Genomic DNA, 15,793 nt, shown 5'->3' with positions numbered 1-15,793 from the left:
TTTACAAGAAAAAAACAAACAACCCCATCAAAAAGTGGGCAAAGGATATGAACAGACATTTCTCAAAAGAAGACATTCATACAGCCAACAGACACATGAAAAAATGCTCATCATCACTCGCCATCAGAGAAATGCAAATCAAAACCACAATGAGATACCATCTCACACCAGTTAGAATGGCAATCATTAAGAAGTCAGGAAACAACAGGTGCTCGAGAGGATGTGGAGAAATAGGAACACTTTTACACTGTTGGTGGGATTGTAAACTAGTTCAACCATTATGGAAAACAGTAGGGCAATTCCTCAAGGATCTAGAACTAAATGTACCATATGACCCAGCCATCCCACTACTGGGTATATACCCAAAGGATTATAAATTATTCTACTACAAAGACACATGCACACGTATGTTTATTGCGGCACTATTCACAATAGCAAAGACTTGGAATCAACCCAAATGTCCATCTGTGACAGACTGGATTAAGAAAATGTGGCACATATACACCATGGAATACTATGCAGCCATAAAAAAGGATGAGTTTGCGTCCTTTGTAGGGACATGGATGCAGCTGGAAACCATCATTCTTAGCAAACTATCACAAGAACAGAAAACCAAACACCGCATGTTCTCACTCATAGGTGGGAACTGAACAATGAGATCACTTGGACTCGGGAAGGGGAACATCACACACTGGGGCCTATTATGGGGAGGGGGGAGGAGGGAGGCATTGCATTGGGGAGTTATACATGATATAAATGATGAATTGATGGGTGCTGACGAGTTGATGGGTGCAGCACACCAACATGGCACAAGTATACATATGTAACAAACCTGCACGTTATGCACATGTACCCTAGAACTTAAAGTATAATTAAAAAATTAAAAAAAAAAAAAAACACAAAAGGTAAAAAAAAAAAAAAAAAAAAAAAGATCCATTATTTAAAGTTGCATTTTAAATATGCATAGCCTGCTGGAAGACAATTTTGACCAAGAGTAGTTTTTGAGCTTAGGTATCACTTTGAGAGGCAGCCTATTGTGGTTAGTTTAAATTTGATACAACTTAGTAGTTACAAGATGATCAGTCTTTTTTAAAAAAGGTATATTAACAACAGCATGTTTTGAATAACTCCAATGGATTCTTCCAATTTGGGAAATGTATAAACCCATATGGGCTACGGAACCCACTGGGAGGTTAGTCTGTGTGAACCATTTCTAGACTGGTGATAAAGATGTGTTAAGAAGCCAGAGTTGTTCTTCAATGGGCTGCTTGATGGAAAGCATCACAGTGGTTAGAATATTAATAGAGGTAGGAAAGAAGGAGCAGGTAAAGAGTCAAACCACTGGTAGGATCCATGGAAAGTAAAATATGCTATGTTGCAGAGATATATACAATGTGTGGTCAGAATCCATACTATCTTCTTTTTTTTTTTTAATTTTTTTTTTATTTTTATACTTTAAGTTCTAGGGTACATGTGCATAACATGCAGGTTTGTTACATATGTATACTTGTGCCATGTTGGTGTGCTGCACCCATCAACTCGTCAGCACCCATCAATTCGTCATTTATATCAGGTATAACTCCCAATGCAATCCCTCCCCCCTCCCGCCTCCCAGTGATAGGCCCCAGTGTGTGATGTTCCCCTTCCCGAGTCCAAGTGATCTCATTGTTCAGTTCCCACCTATGAGTGAGAACATGCGGTGTTTGGTTTTCTGTTCTTGTGATAGTTTGCTAAGAATGATGGTTTCCAGCTGCATCCATGTCCCTACAAAGGACGCAAACTCATCCTTTTTTATGGCTGCATAGTATTCCATGGTGTATATGTGCCACATTTTCTTAATCCAGTCTGTCACAGATGGACATTTGGGTTGATTCCAAGTCTTTGCTATTGTGAATAGTGCCGCAATAAACATACGTGTGCATGTGTCTTTATAGCAGCATGATTTATAATCCTTTGGGTATATACCCAGTAGTGGGATGGCTGGGTCATATGGTACATTTAGTTCTAGATCCTTGAGGAATTGCCCTACTGTTTTCCATAATGGTTGAACTAGTTTACAATCCCACCAACAGTGTAAAAGTGTTCCTATTTCTCCACATCCTCTCGAGCACCTGTTGTTTCCTGACTTCTTAATGATTGCCATTCTAACTGGTGTGAGATGGTATCTCATTGTGGTTTTGATTTGCATTTCTCTGATGGCGAGTGATGATGAGCATTTTTTCATGTGTCTGTTGGCTGTATGAATGTCTTCTTTTGAGAAATGTCTGTTCATATCCTTTGCCCACTTTTTGATGGGGTTGTTTGTTTTTTTCTTGTAAATTTGTTTGAGTTCTTTGTAGGTTCTGGATATTAGCCCTTTGTCAGATGAGTAGATTGCAAAAATGTTCTCCCATTCTGTAGGTGGCCTGTTCACTCTGATGGTAGTTTCTTTTGCTGTGCAGAAGCTCTTTAGTTTAATTAGATCCCATTTTTCAGTTTTGGCTTTTGCTGCCATTCCTTTTGGTGATTTAGACATGAAGTCCTTGCCCATGCCTATGTTCTGAATGGTACTACCTAGGTTTTCTTCTAGGGTTTTCATGGTATTAGGTCTAACATTTAAGTCTCTAATCCATCTTGAATTAATTTTCGTATAAGGAGTAAGGAAAGGATCCAGTTTCAGCTTTCTACTTATGGCTAGCCAATTTCCCAGTACCATTTATTAAATAGGGAATCCTTTCCCCATTTCTTGTTTCTCTCAGGTTTGTCAAAGATCAGATGGCTGTAGATGTGTGGTATTATTTCTGAGGACTCTGTTCTGTTCCATTGGTCTATATCTCTGTTTTGGTACCAGTACCATGCTGTTTTGGTTACTGTAGCCTTGTAGTATAGTTTGAAGTCAGGTAGTGTGATGTCTCCAAAACAGTCCCTTGTTTTCATCTGAATAATCAAATGATGGAAAATACCGTTCAAATTAACATCCACTCCCTTAATCCACAATCCTCTAGAAGAGCTTCACTCCACCCCACTGCCCACATCTCCAAGAAAATACTTTCGCATCCACACACTCAGCCCCTCCTGGGATAGGCTTGTGACTCTGGTCTAGACAATTAGATCATCGTATTTCCCAATGACAGTGTTTAGTTCAGGAATTCAGGGGGAAAAAAGTGCAATCCAATTACCCAGGTAGACTTCTGAGAGTCAGGCCTGGGATTTTATTTGAACTATTGGTGGGAATAAAGCTTTCGTTGTTGTTCTAGCAGAATTGGAGCTGTGAGTATAATGCTTGGAGCTCTTGGTGGCATTTTAAGTGAACAGTTTATCTGGGAACAGAGCCAAAAGATAGGACAGCAAAACATGCGGATTAATACAATGGGTGCTGAGTGACATGAAGTCCTTGGGTACAGTTACACTGGACATTAGAATTCTCCCAGCATATTTTAGTTTTTAAATAAAAAACATTTCTTTATTGCTTAAGCCAGTTCAAGCTCCATCTTCCAATATTTGAGAATATAAAAAACCTTAACTGATATTCTAGTTATACCCTAGAGTAAGCAAAGTACAGCAAAACTTTTGACAGAATAGTGAAACATCTAATATTGGGCTCTAAAAATGTGGGAACAAAGCTATTTTACTAAAATAAACCATATGGATGAAAAGCTATGAGGTTTTGAACACAGAATTCTGTGGGTGTCCATTTGAGATTCTTGCATAAACTGCTCGCGTTGGTATGACCATTGTTGGGCTAAGTGGGAAATACCAATATTCCAGCTCTGCTGTATCCATAACTTAAATCAGATTCTCCTAGGAATCAGTAAAAATAATTGATGCTAAGTGAGATCAGTAGTTGACACATTATTCTTTACTCTCAAAACTTAAAAGGCATAGCTGTTGAAAAGTGAATCCTAGTGTTGGTAACTGTAGTGAAGCCCTTTGTATCTTACTTGTTTCCCTTGGTTTTCTCCGTTTCCATGGACACTGATGGCTCTTTCAGCAAGTACCTGCAGCTCCGTACCTATAGGCTTTCCCTGGTAGCCTCAGCTTAAACACTGGCAGGCCTGAAGTCAGGAGTTAATGACCCCCAGGAAGCAATCCCCAACCAAGGATGGAAGGGAAGAAGAGGATAAATGTCCCTGGTTACTCACTCTTGGAGTGGGAAAGCTGAGGCATGTTCTATAGCATCCACCATAAGTCCCCAGCAGTCTTTACTCCAGTTGTCAACAACACAGTAAGCAGCTCTTTAACTCATCCTTTTTGGCTGCTTTCCTTCTAACATCTCAATTTTCCACTTCCCTACTCTCCTGCCATTTCTCTTGGGATTACCTCCAAAGGGACTTATTGCATTCAAATTCTTTCCTGCTTCTGGGTCTGATTCTGGTACTACGTGGGTAACCAAAATAAATGACAATATGTGGAATCATAAAAAACAACAGGAGACATAATAGGGCATAAAAAACAAAGTCTGTGATGAGAAAAGCCTGCAAATAACATGATTTAAGTTGGAAAGTTCAGAAGTTGGTCTGCACAAAAACATGCTGTGTCTTTAAATGAATGTATCTACCTAAAGAGCTGCAGTGAGCAGACACACAAATACATAATCACACACATTTGAATAAACATTATTTTCCAATCCTGAAGGGAAATACGATTGCATTTTTCCCTATGCAACAAACCTTATTTAAGTATTCTGTGTTTTTCTGTAGTTCTGCAACTTGGCCTCTGTAGGTAATGAGCAGATACTCAATGAAAGAAATTGACAAAGGCAGTTTGTATCTCTGAAAAACCATCCGATAATATATTCTGTAGTAGAACAATGAACTTTTTCCAGTAGACAATGGCAGAAGAGTTACAATAAACTTAAGCAAACTTTGCTCTCAGAAATCTGGAAAGAAACTGTCAAGAAACCTCAGGCTGAAGTTTAATAGCTTGTGAACCATAACTTGTTTCCAGTAACTAGTTCTGCAGGTAATTATCTGCTATAGGACCAAAAAGAACAGAGGCTGCTGAATTCCCATTTTTTAGAAAGTTGGAAAGACAATCCCAGAGGAGTAAAAAAGCCCAAAGATATCTATGCTTGAAATAAGCAGAGATTTGAATACCTGTTCTCAGGAATAATAGGTTCAATACTGGATGGAAAACATTCACAATGGGATAATAATAGAGCTAGAAACAGACAGAAGAAAATGCATCAGACATGAACATATCGCCCATAGAAAAAGATAATAACCTTTATTGGGAAGGAGAACATTAACTGGTAAGGTGCTCCCCACCCCAAAACGCTTTGTTAATATTTTACTTCAATTTCAAGAGAAAGACAAACACCATATCTTCTGCCTCCTGAAAAAAGAAATAAACAATAATAAAACATATTTTAACAGCCAGTGACCATTATACTTTCCACTTTGTAATTCTATTACCTTCATTTTTCTGCTCCCTGTTCTCTCTTTAGGTTGGCATATTGATTTGAAATTCAATGAAAATCTCATTAAAAATATTTTTGGAGGCAATCCAGAGAGCAAGAAGAAGAGAGTGATCTGTGGGGTAGTCTAGTATGCTATGCTGATTACACTCACTGTTTCTGTACAAAGCCATCCCTGATCTGTCGTTTATGTGCATCATATTTCTGTGACTCAGATGACACAACTCTCCCCTAAAAGAGAAAGGAAAATCTTGAGCTCCCAGAGGTCTATGTGACCATTTCCTTCAGTGATCAGCAATAAATTCCCAAGACTTGTCATAGTGATTGGCCCTGACCCAAACACGATCCTGGGCAAGGTCCCGTTGAAACTCTGGTTTCTTACAATGCCTGCACTGAAAACACAGCATGTGTATTAATAGGTTGCTCGGATCAACCTCATTGCATAACATGGAATGTGTGTACACATCATGAAAAAAGATGAAAGAACTCCAATCTATGTTGGGAAAAAATAAACACCGAAGATCATATTGAACCTAACTTATATAGGCTCCGTTAGAAAGTAGAAGGTAACTATTTCCTTTTTTTCATTTCCATAAATTGTATTATTGTACAGCTATATCAGTGCAACACACACATACACACACACATGAACACACACACACAACTTTAAAATTTCAATCCAAAGCTAAATCCATTAACTGTTTATGCCTGTGGTTGCAACTTTTGGATTTTTGCAATCAGACCTTGGCAATGACCTTGAGCAGTAGGATAAAAATAACTCCCACATGCTTAGCATTCCAATAATGGAACACCAGTCATAAATGGGCTAAGGGGGGAGAAGAAACTAATGCACTGAGGTGTAAAAAAATTACTTTTTTTTGGCTGACAAGAAAGTGTAGGACAATCACAAGCAATTATAAACTTTTCTTCTCTTTTTTAAGGAACACAAAGCATAGGAAGTTATAGGCATCTTAATGCATAGTCATGTGCCACGTGTTTCAGTGAATGGGCTACATATATGATAATGGTCCCATAAGATTATAACACCATGTATTTACTGTATTTTTATGTGTAACTATGTTTAGATACACAAATACCATTGTGTTACAGCTGCCTATAGTTTTCAGTACAGTAATGTGCTGTACTGATTGGCGGCCTAGGGGCAATAGTCTACACCATATACCCTACATGTTTAGTAAGTAGGCTATGCCATCTCAAGTTGCGTAACTTCACTCTGTAATGTTCGCACAATGACAAAATTACCAAGCAACACATTTCTCCGAGTGTAGCCCCTTTAGTAAAGTGATGTATGACTGTATCTTGTTATGTATCTTGTATCTTGTATCAATTTATAATATTCAAAACTGGGCAATTTATGCTCAAGGAGTGTGCTTTATCTTTTATTCAATAGAGATTGGAATTTCTCATTTTAGAAATGAAGAAAATGAGTAACAAAACATAGTGTTCTCAAACTTATCGGGGAAGATCTCAAAATAAAATTCTTAGCCCCAAAAAAGTAGCATGATGTCATAAAAAGCGTTCCTTTTTGCAGTGAGGCTGACTTACATCCAAATGATTTTTTTAAACATACCTCAAAACTGGGGGGTAAGATACTATATATCTGAAGGTTTGTGAAATTTTTAGCACAAGTTTTGGGGTGAGAAATCTATGTATTATTTTCAGAACAACCAAGTTATCTGGCCAAAACAAGATAAATCAGGATTCATTCTGGAGATAGAGAAAAAGGAATTTTAAAAAAACTTAATGTCAAGCATATCTTAGTTTATTGCATACTTAGCTCAAAAAAATTTTAGATTTGCCAGTAATTGGAACCTCAGTAATATAATTAATTCTATTACTCCTCACTGAAATGCTATCACAGAATGCTGATTTCCATTTGACCTGCAAATTTTCTCAAAAACAATGGCAGGAAGGGTCATGTGAAAAAATTTTTTTAGAAGGTCATAATCCTTCAGGTGAATCAATATTTCCTTTGGTAGAGATCAATGTGAAAATAGTTTCACAAAGTTTATCTCATTTAACTTACATGCTTTCTCTTAATACATCATGTTTCCTTTTAACATGATTGTCAAGATGCTCAAAAATGTTAATCCGTTATTGTCTCAGCTTTCCATCATTCTTTTGCATGCTTTTTCTCCCTCTCCCTGCCCCAATGCAAATTTTCTGTTTTCTCTGTTTTAATGGTGTTCTTAACTCTTAATATTTTAATATAAAGTAGAAAGCCTCGTATCCTCTTGAAAGAAATATGAAGTAATTTGCTATTGAGAAAGTCATTGATTAGTCATTGACAATATAATGGAAATATTATACTTTCCTTGCTCCTCTTTCCTCTTTCTATAGGTTTTTTTTTTTTTTTTTTTTTTTTTTTTTGAGACAGAGTCTCACTCTGTCGCCCAGGCTGGAGTGCAGTGGCGCGATCTCGGCTCACTGCAAGCTCTGCCTCCCAGGTTCATGCCATTCTCCTGCCTCAGCCTCTCGAGTAACTGGGACTACAGGTATGCACCGCCACCACACCCAGCTAATTTTTGTATTTTTAGTAGAGACGGGGTTTCACCACGTTGGCCAGGATGGTCTTGATCTCCTGACTTCATGATCCACCCACCTTGGCCTCCCAAAATGCTGGGATTACAGGCATGAGCCACCATGCCCGGCCTTTCTATAGTATTTCACTCTTTCTTCCTATTCTGTCACTGTACTCTCTTCTAGTTCTCCTCTTAACTCTCTAGTTGCTGACCCTCAGCTTCCATAACAACTTTTTTTTTTTTTTTTTTTTTTTTTTGAGGCGGAGTCTTGCTCTGTCACCCGGACTGGAGTGCAGTGGCCGGATCTCAGCTCACTGCAAGCTCCGCCTCCCGGGTTTACGCCATTCTCCTGCCTCAGCCTCCCGAGTAGCTGGGACTACAGGCGCCCGCCACCTCTCCCGGCTAGTTTTTTTTTTTGTATTTTTAGTAGAGACGGGGTTTCACCGTGTTAGCCAGGATGGTCTCGATCTCCTGACCTTGTGATCCGCCCGTCTCGGCCTCCCAAAGTGCTGGGATTACAGGCTTGAGCCACCGCGCCCGGCCAACAACTTTTTTCTATATTTACTTTACATGCTGGTTTAGTATTCTGACTTTAGCCTTCTTTTCTTCCTAAACTATAGGCTCTAGGTGTTATTATAACATACCTGTGCTGCTGGTATATATTCTGCCATTTTATAAATGAGAAAAGTGATACATAAAGTGATATATAAAATATATTATTTATATCCCAAAATCACATATTAAAAAAAAATTGGAGCTTACGTTTCAACAGTGATTGTGTTCCTTCTACTATACACATATGTCTCTGTTGGGCAGGAGATGTGTGGTAACAAAACCCACAACATTTCTGTGTCACGGACAATGTTTATTTCTTGTTTCTGTAACACGTTGCTGCCTTTTAGTGATGGCTTCTGCTTTAGATTGCTGCATTCTGGGACTCCAACTGACAGAGGTTTCACCATCTGGAAGATTGCTGGTTTTGATTGTAGGGAGAATTGAGGAGGTGAGCACCAATAATTAAAAACTTAGAGATAAGAAACACACATCACTTTTGATCACATATCATTGGCCAAAGCAACTCTCATGGTCATGACTCCAAAGGATAACCATTTAGGAGAGCCAGGTAATTGTAAATGGAATAATGCCTACCACAATTTCCTTATGAGGTAGAATACTCAACATGTATTTCATGATTGTAGTGGAATTCTTTATTTTGTTGACTACCAATTCCATTACATCCTTCTTTATAGCACCCAATTATTGGTTGGGGATAATTTCCTCTCACCCATTTTGTATGATCTTATAGGAAAAATCCTAAAGTATTACTATTACTTCGGCACAGAAAGTAGCCAGACACAGAACCTAAGCTAAGTCCATCAGAGGATCTCCACAGGACTCAAGGTTTGAGGCTTGACACAAAAGCAATGTAAAGATGGAAGATCATTCATTCTGACGAAGCTAACTGACCCAATTGTTGTTTCTAGGAAGATAATTGCTCTGGCCTCCCTTCTGGAGACTTCCAGAAATCTCTTGTTTCCTATCCCCAAGCCAGTTTCCCCCATTTATTCTGTGAAATCCGTGATTGCCTTTTAATATGTTTCTTTGCGTAACATGGTGGGGTTAGATTCTGTTGCTTACAACCAAATTTATACACACTATTTATTAATATTCTGGAGAGATGCTGGGAGTAATTAGGGTATCCAAATGTAAAGTTATAGCATATAGGTGTCATTAGATAAAATGCATAGGATCATAAATAAACTAATAATGGTGTGATATTAATTTACGTAACTTTTATTAACAACACAGTAAGTGGTGTCAAAAAATTATAAGGAAGCCAGTGAGGACCTTCTAAAGAAAGATGATGACTCCTTTGCTATAGGATGCTTCTACTCAAATTGCTTAGCACATAGGTTAGAATCAGTTTAGTGATAATAGGATAAGCACTTCACTAATGTAATTCTGAAAGAGCAATTTTCATATTAATGACTTTCTCACTGTATTAATGAAAACACAATTTACCACTATAATGGGGACATCACTTAAATTAGATCAAAATTGCTAACATGATCAGGGCTGCTAATAAAGCCAAGCTGTTATATGTTCTAATGGTTCTCTATTGTATTAACAATGTCCTTATATCCAAAAAATTGTATTACATCAGGAAAATGCTTTGTTATTTTATTGCAGACTTGATAATATCACTTACTGTATGTACAAGTGGTTGCCATCAAATTACCATTGCCTAGATCTGCCAGTAGCTGAGCAGAAGTCAAACAGAAAGGAAAATCCCACAAATGAACAATGAGCATTATATGAGCTAAATGTCCTTACTCTGGGACTGTTGTTATCAGTCCTCTTATATAGATTATAAACTATTAAAAAGAAAGAAAGTTAGTTAAGAAAATATATGTGACTAGAGTCACATATATAATAGAGTGATGCATTTTTCCACTTCTGTATTAGTTTGCTAGGGCTAGCATAACAAAGTATCACAGACTGGATGTCTTAAGCAACAGACATTTATTTCCTTGCAGATCTAGAGCTAGGAGTTCCAGATCCAAGTGTTGGCAGGGCTGGTTCTTTCTGGGGGCTTTGAAGAAGGGATCTATTATAGGCCTCTCTCCTTGGCTTCAATGGCCATCTTCTCTTTACCTCTTCAGATCATCTTCCTCCTACATGTCTGTGTCCAAATTTCCTCTTAAGAACACCAGTCACATTGGAGTAGGGTCCACTCAGTGACTTCATTTTAACTTAATTGCCTCTGTGAAAAATCTGTCTCCTTATATGTCACATTCTGAGGTCTAGAAGATAGGGCTTCAACCCATGATTTTGATGTAGGGCATAATTCAGCACTGACCAACCTCCTTAAATTTTCCAGGCATGTATAAATATCTATTCATGAAACATTTACCCATAAAATGTAGCATGTGTAAAATTATCAATTTATGTAATAATTTAAAGCATTTTTATTTATATTATATACATGTGGCTCCACATTAAGCTGACACATGAAGTAAGATAACAAGTTTTAAAGTACTTAGTTCACTGCTTAGCATATGGAAAATGTAACTACAGGTTAGTCGTATAAATGGCAGCTGTACTATGTGTGTATACGAGAAAAGAAAGTCAAAAAGAGGGAACATGTCAGTGATAGGCAGGGACATCTCCATTGGGTTTGTAGATATTCTTATGCCCTGGAATATAATGTTTTATGGGTAAATTAAAAAATACTCTCCCAATATTATTTATTGGGAATAAAAGATGAGATTACCAGTATTAGCTGAGATGAGGTATGAATTTCTGCCAAAACATAAGGCCTGTTAGTATGGTGCAGACTCAGCTTCAACTGCTAAAGGAGTCTTGTTGACTTGGCTACCACCTATTCATTCATTCAATTACAGGAATATTTAATGGACACTTGATATGTTCCAGATGCTGTTCTAGGTACTGGCCGTGTGATTCAATAAAACCAAGTTCATTCAGTGAGCCTTTTAAATATTTAAAAATATATGGATGTGTTTTTTCATACTGGTAAAATTCAAAAGGATCATCTAGAATTATACAGTTAATTTTAAATATGTTGTCAAGAAAACATGCAGTTGAAAGTTCTTCATAAGATTTACTTAATTACTGTTTAGCAAATGACACCATGTATCAGTCCATTCTCACGCTGATATGAAGAGATACCCAGGACTGGGTAATTCAAAAAGAAAGCAGGTTTAATTGACTCACTGTTCCACATGGCTGGGGAGGCTTCAGGAATCTTACAATCGTGGCAGAAGGCACCTCTTCTACCATGGCAGAAGGTCAGCAGGAGAGAGAATGAGTGCCGAGCTAAGGAGGAAACCCCCTATAAAACCACCATCTGGAGAACTCACTCACTACCATGAGTACAGCATGGGGGAAATTGTCCCCATGATTCAGTTATCTCCACCTGGGGCCACCCTTGATCCATAACAATTATTACAATTCAAGGTGAGATTTGGGAGGGGGAGAGGACACGGGGCCAAACCATATCACACCGTATGTTTTAAATACTCTGATACCAAGTATGCTATTCCATTCTATTCTAATAAGCTTTGAAGTATCTGATAAATCTTAGTATACTGGTTTTTAGTATTTGAAATCTTCTGAACAAAGGTGAAATACCTTAATTTTTGCCTCAGAATGAGTGGTCAAATAGCCGTTTATTTTTTCCCAGCATCTTTTTATTCTTAGCAGTGAAAGATGATCACAGTAATTAAAAGCCTTGACAATAATTTGTTTTAGCTCTTTCTCCTGCAATGTTTTATGAATTCTAATAAAGTAACATTTTAAAACAGCTTTTAACATTATTTCTTATCACTTCAGTTTCTTTTTATTCTACATAAACTGCAGATATTATCAATAATAAAAATGGCACATAGACAACGCCAGGGTGAAGAAAGGAAATGAGAATTTTAGTTGATTTATTGACTGAAAATCAGAACAATCGTAATGAATTGATCTTGATAAACATAGGTAAAATGGTTTTTCTTTCTTTTTTTTAAGATGGAATCTCGCTCTGTCACCCAAGCTGGAGTGCAGTGGCGTGATCTCCACTCACTGCAACTTCTACTTCCCAGGTTCAGGCAGGTCTCTTGCCTAAGCCTCCCAAGCAGCTGGGATTACAGGTGCACATCACCATGCCCAGCTAATTTTTGTACTTTTAGTAGAGACGAGTCTCACGATGTTGGCCAAGCTGATCTTGAACTCCTGAACTCAAATGATTCACCCACCTCGGCCTCCCAAAGTGCTGGGATTACAGGCTTGAGTCACGGCACCTGGCACATTTTTCTTATAAGCTGTATTTTAGGCCGGGTGCGGTGGCTCAGGCCTGTCATCCCAGCACTTTGCGAAGCCGAGGCGGATGGATCACGAGGTCGGGAGACTGAGACCATCCTGGCTAACATGGTGAAACCCCGTCTCTACTAAAAATACAAAACATTAGCCGGGCGTGGTGGCGGGCACCTGTAAGTCCCAGCTCCTCAGGAGGCCGAGGCAGGAGAATGGTGTGAACCTGGGAGGCGGAGCTTGCAGTGAACCGAGATTGCGCCACTGCACTCCAGTCTGTGCCAGAGAGTGAGACTCTGTCTCAAAAAAAAAAAAAAAAAAAAGTTGTATTTTAAAACAAACCAATAGCCAATATATATCTTTTTTTAGTAATGAAACTGATTTTTAACAAACTTTTTATCGTTAATACCTGTGGAGAATCATTTTAGTGTTTTCATAATTCAAATGAAAGATCTCACTTATTGTTTTGACTTGGTAACTTGAACCAACTTATATAAAACATTCGTAACTTGAGAGAACTGGATGCAAGCTGTTTAATTGTGAAGTGATATAATGTAATATAATCCTCAAAGCATGTATTTGAATATAGTGCATATGTATTTGCATAGTAATGAATCCACAGAATGAAGTATAAGGAATTAGGTGAAAGCTAAAAATGAAATAAGATATTGCCAGCAAGAAAACATGTGGCTGCATCACATTAAATTTAAATGGAAAGTCTTCCTTTAAAACTCATTCTAAATGCATTTTTGTACTTAAGGAAAATAATATTTGGGGAAAATATTTTCTAATCTTAGGGTGTGACAGATTGTGTTATATTACATATTATATTATTTACTAGAATAAGAATCAATAAATGTCCCAAATAATAATACTTTTCATTGGTAAAGTTATTCCTTTCATAAAGCATTTTTACACATAGAAAAACAAAACAAAGGAAATACATATCCTGCACATTTATTAAATGCTAGGGGTTGCCTTGACTTTTTATATGCATTACTTCATTTAATCTTCACAACAACTCTGGAAAGTAAAAACAACCCTCGTTTGTAGTAGTAAATACTAAGGGGAGAAATAAAGCCAAGGAACAAAATACAGATGCAATGTTGAAATGTTAAATAAAGGCATGAATTCACTTCCTATTTCCATGTAACAATTTACTATAAACTTACTGGTTTAAAACACCACCTGTTTATTATCTCATAGTTTCAGTGCATAAGGACTCCAGGCATGGTTTAACTGGGTCTTCTGCTCAGGATCTCAATCGTCTGAAACCAAGTTTTTGGCTGGGCTTCAGCATTATCTGAAGGCTTAACTGGGTAAGAATCCATTTCCAAGCTTCCTCATTGTTGTCAAATGATTTTTCTTGCTACTATAGAATTCATAGTAGCTTACTTCTCCAAAGCCAACAATGCAGAGAGACAGAGAATCTCTGCTTCTTAGAATCTCTGACTTTAGAGAAGGCCCAGGCTGCATTTTGAAAGAGTCACATGATGAATTCAGACCCATATAAGATAATCTCCATTTTTTGCTGCTAATAATTCAACTGATTAGGGACCTTAATTACATCTGCAAAATCCCTTTACTGTCATCCTATAATATAACAAAATATCAGGAGGGATAGTTCATCTCGTTTGCCATATTCTACTGGTTAGAAGCAGATCAATTTCCACCCACAGTCAAGAGAAGGAATTATACAAAGTCGTAATCTCCTTGAGCATAACCACCACTTGTGGTTAGGGAAGGTTCCACTGAGAAGATCATATTTGAGCTAATACTTGCATAAGCTGAGGGACTGAGGCATGTGTAAATATGAAGGAGAAAGATTTATAGGCAGGAGGAACAGTACAGTGCAAAGATCCTGAGGCTGAAGCTTTCCTTGTTTGTTCAAAACAGTAGTGGGCAAAGTGGTTGGATCAGAGTGAGTGTTGTGAAAGACAGAAAAGAAAGAATTCATACTGATAATGGAGGGCAGAGTATGAAGGGCCTTTGCAAGGATTTGGGTTTTACCGTAAGGCAGACATGAAGCCATTCAAAGATTCTTAGTGTGGGGTGACAACATCTATTCATCCATTTTAGAAGTACCATTCTGGCTTTTAGAAGAGAATATGTAGTAGCAGTCATGGATAAAAGCAGGGGATCATTTAAAGACTATCACCATGACATAAGCAAGTACCACAAGAGCAGCAGTAAAGGTAATGGTAATTGTCAGGATTTTTAAAGTGACTAGATACAAAGGATAAAGCAAATAAAGGAGTCAAAGATGATAGCAGGTTTAACATAAACTGTCTGTCACAACAATTCTGCATGCTTAATAAATCTCTCTTACAAATTATAGCATCATATGTCCACAGTGGCCCATGTACAAGGTTATTTATTGCATACTTTTTAAAAATGAACGTTTTCGTTTTTCAATAGTTTTAGGTTTACAGAAAATTTAAAAGATTGTGCAGAGGATTTCTGTATACCCCACAGCCAGTTTTCTCCATTGTTAATATCTTAATATTATTAGAATACATTGGCCACAACTAAGGAAACAACATTAGTACATTCCCATTAACTAAATACTACACTTGCTTCAGATTTTGCTAGATTTTTTAAAATGTCGTTTTTCTATCTCAGGATCCCATTGAAGATGCCACATTACATGTAATCGTGTCTCCTTAGGTTCCTCTTGTTCATGACGCTTTCTCTGATTTCCCCTGTTTTTCATGACCTTGGTTGTTTTAAGTAGTGGTCAGGTATTTGTAGTAATACCCTCAGCTTATTTTGGTTTTGATGTCTTTCTCGTGGTTAGACTGAGGTAATGGATTTTGTGTTGAACATTTATGCATAGAACATTTATGATGTTCACTTTGAGCACCAGGCCAAGTTAGTGTTTGCCTCACTATAAAGCTACGTTCTTCCCTTCCATTCCATACACCGCTCTTTGGAACCATATCACTAAGGTTAGCTCACACTCAAGTAGTAGAAAATATAGCCCCAACTCATTGAGGTACAGAATTCTCCCTAAGAGACATGTCTTTATTTTCTTCTCTAC

This window comes from Rhinopithecus roxellana, chromosome 3 (genome assembly GCF_007565055.1).
Source record: "Rhinopithecus roxellana isolate Shanxi Qingling chromosome 3, ASM756505v1, whole genome shotgun sequence".
Classification (NCBI taxonomy): Eukaryota; Metazoa; Chordata; class Mammalia; order Primates; family Cercopithecidae; genus Rhinopithecus; species Rhinopithecus roxellana.
Note: the sequence above shows the minus strand (reverse complement) of the source record.